We start from the raw sequence: 3,608 nt of genomic DNA, 5'->3' as shown, positions 1-3,608 counted from the left end.
CTTTCACGGAGTCCAAGTTGGATAAGGCAGCTTCGACCTCGCATCCAAGCTATTACAACGAGCAATGTTGTCGTTGCCGCTCATATGAAAACTGAAGCGATTACTGAACATTGGTTCGGAGGAGAAGCTGAAGGAAGCGATCGGAGTGATGGACAATGTGGTCATGGAGATGTTAAGGCAGAGGAGGAGGGAGATGGCAATGACGACAACGAATCTTAAGAAATCGGACTTGCTATCTAGATTCATGGGATCCATCGAAGACGACAACTAGTTGAGAAGCATAGGCATTAGTTTTTTTAGTATGAATTGGTTGAGAACAAGCTAAGAATTTTTTTTCTTGTGAACATTAAATTTATAGAGTATGCATTGTGTAGTTTGAAATTACAGTGTTAAATTGTTAGTGTTATGCGAAATATGATAAAAATTGGGAGAAAACAGTGTCGTTTTCGAACAGAGAAAATCAGGGACCATTTTGTCCCCTGTTAGAGTTGTCGGGAACTATTTTGTCCTCCGTTAGAATTACGGGGTAAAGGACCTAAGTGATTGACGGAGTTAATTGTTAGGGACCAATCGAGTAATTAATTTTAGTTGGGGACTAAAGTGTCCAGTCTAAAATTCTTTGAGGACCAAAATGAGTATATACTCAATAATTTAATGATTTTTAAAATTTTCTTTTTATATAACACTAAAATCGCTATTTTATCAATGTTAAAACAACAATTTCAACTATCTTTAGGAACATAGTCAATAATCATTGTCTTAAATATGATAACTGGGACGATTTTTTAAAAAATGCCATAGTGTTTAAAACAACGCTCAAAATTAATAAATATTTTAAAATCGTTATTTTTAGAAATAATGATACTTAAAATTATCGTAATTATATAAACAGATCTATTACACATCTAAATATTATTATCATTTAAATTTAACTAAATAGATTTAACACCAATATAAATCACTCTCATTAACAAAGCCTCATTCACTACAAGATTAATATTTATTTATGAGAGTATTTTAGTGAAGGTTTTTAAAAACCTCCAAAATACATTTATTTGTGGTAATTTAAAAAATCTCCATTCTTAAAATCTTAATTAATTAAAATTTAAAATTTTAGAATAAAATTTCATTTTCTCTTTTTACCCAAAATGAGAGGCGTTGCCGTTGCGTTAACTGAGGGAGAGACCGAAACCTAAGTTTTCTACCACCATTTTCGCCACTGTTTTCGTTGTCGTTTCCACCGCCGGCCGCCGTTATCACTGCCGTGCTTGTTGTAGTAGAAAACTTCTGGATCGAACCACCTCTTCTATCAACATGTTTTTAGATCTGTTCTCTCTATACTGTCGTTGCTGTCACTGTTGCCACCGCAGTTTTCGCCGCCGTTGCCGCCACAATTTCTACCGTCGATGCCACCGTAGATGCCGTGGTACAACGCATTTTCATATCTGTTCACTCCCGAACTTCTTCTTCAACGCCGCTTTCTCTCACTCCAATTCCTTTGAACTGCCGCGCCGTTGTTACTTCCTTTTCTTCTTCTTCTCTATTAATTTTCTGATATTTCTTCTTTATTAATAATATTTTTTTTCTGTGTCGTCTCCTCTGTTCTGTTGCAACTATTTTACAGATATCTCCTCTTGTTCTCCAGTAATGTTTAACTGTTTATGTAGTTTATGTCTTGGCTTGATTATAGTTTTGGTTTGATTAAACTTTATTGTTGTTTTGATTACTAATTTTGTTCTTTATTGTTATTGGCTGTCTATTAATAATATTGTATCGCAAATTAGTGACCATTGTGCTTTAATTTTAGACTTATATATTATTAGTGATTATTATATTTTAATTCTTTGTAGACATCATTAATTCATTATCAGAACAAAATGGCATTATTTGATTCATTATTTTCTGTATAGTGTAGTGCAAGGTCTAATGACTTTTTGGATTGGTCAACAAGATATTCTTATTTGATTTTCAGGATTTACGGTTTAGGGCCCTGTGCTTCTTGAAAAATGAGTTTCTATTTTCATATGTTCTTTAGCCATATTGGTCTGGAGGCTCTTTAATCTATGCATTAATTTGAGGTTATATACCTTCCATTTTGTTAAATCAATTATTTCCTAATCATTGTATTTTGTACTTATCTTCATCATTGTTCATCACATTTGTGTTTGTCAATAGGCAATATGTTATCTATTATATATTTTTACTGCTTCACTGATTTAGGTGAAGAGGAAAAGTAATTTTTTTCCTAATTATCTAAAGCAACCAAACTGATGTTTACAATCAATAACATTTTTTAGGCTTAGGAAACTGGTTGTTCTGGAAACGTGAATTCATGAAATATAATTTTGTATCTTTTGAGCTCGGAACTTTTTATATCAGCTTCTTCTCTCAAGTTCTACTTTTTATCTTGTACTCGCTTCTCACTTTTCACTGAATTAGGCTGAAAATTGTTATCTATCACTTTAGAGAAAATAGAGAATGACCTCGGTTAAGAATCTGTTAGTTTTGTTGCAAAGTTGTTTCTTCTTTATCCTTAAATTTTATTATTATCACCATCATAATTATATTGAATTTGTCTCCTATTAGGGATTGGAAGGCCTCCTGGGCAAATGGATCCTAAAGCATTCTTGCTTCAAAAATTCAATGTAACAGCTAGACAACAAGTAAGTTATCATTTATTGTTAAATGCATTTTGGGTTCCAATACTATAACAGCTAGACGCAGTATTGCTCCTTAAGTTCTCAATTCAGTGCAATTGATGTCCAAGTACTATATTCTTAGGTGCTCTTGGAGCATGATGTGTAAGTTTGCATTCCGAAAAATATCATTACTTTCTGGCATAGACAATTGTGAATATGTTATATTGGCAAAGGATTTTAATGAGTGGAAAGGAGCCCTAGGACTTTTAATGATTCCTTTCAAATATTGATTTTATTTGGGATAGGATTACCATTTTGGCTTCCCTATGACGAAAAGCTCCTGGCCTGCTTAAGGATTTTTTGATTTTTCCCTAACTTATGCAAAGGGATAATCTAGCATTGTTACATGACTTATCACTTTAGGTGTTAATCATATCTTTTTGTTTTTATACGAGGATGTCTCATCCTCTTCTGTATCTCTTTCTGATAAAATATTCTTTTTAAATTATTTACTGTTTTATACATGTGCTGCACAGATAGCAAATCTTTTGGATTGCACTTCATGGTCAGGGGCTGGACCAGGGTTAATGAATGCAGTTACTCAAGGTGCTCTGCAAGCAGAAAAACCAGTTGGCGGATTCAAGATTGGAAAAGAAACTGGAGAATGGACTGCATCCAACTACCATCCATACTTGCCATCAGAAAATTACCTCACCTGCAGATAATCTGCCACCATTGCTTGATTTCTTATTCAATAGAAGAAATGGCTAGTTCTGGTTTGGACACTAATTCACTTGAGATATATATTTATGCACATAGTGTTCTTTAATTATTATATGTTTAATACATGTTATTTTTAATATTTTGTTGTTGTAATTAATATAATTAAAAAATGATGGTAATGTATTATATTAATTTTGTTTTAAAGTATTTTTTTGTTTAAATATATAATATTTTAATTTTCTTCTA

General features: G+C 32.5%; 1 long non-coding RNA gene across 1 annotated transcript; it reads left to right on the top strand.

Moving 5' to 3' along the window:
* Positions 1-1,127: 1,127 nt before the first annotated feature.
* Positions 1,128-3,608, top strand: LOC112695965 (uncharacterized). Its single transcript, XR_011862154.1, has 3 exons — positions 1,128-1,426; positions 2,587-2,663; positions 3,176-3,608. It is a non-coding gene; the product is annotated as an uncharacterized lncRNA (long non-coding RNA).

This window comes from Arachis hypogaea, chromosome 6 (assembly GCF_003086295.3).
Source record: "Arachis hypogaea cultivar Tifrunner chromosome 6, arahy.Tifrunner.gnm2.J5K5, whole genome shotgun sequence".
NCBI classification, from domain to species: domain Eukaryota; kingdom Viridiplantae; phylum Streptophyta; class Magnoliopsida; order Fabales; family Fabaceae; genus Arachis; species Arachis hypogaea.
The sequence above is the reverse complement of the archived record's forward strand: the minus strand, read 5'-3'. Positions and strand labels throughout refer to the sequence as shown.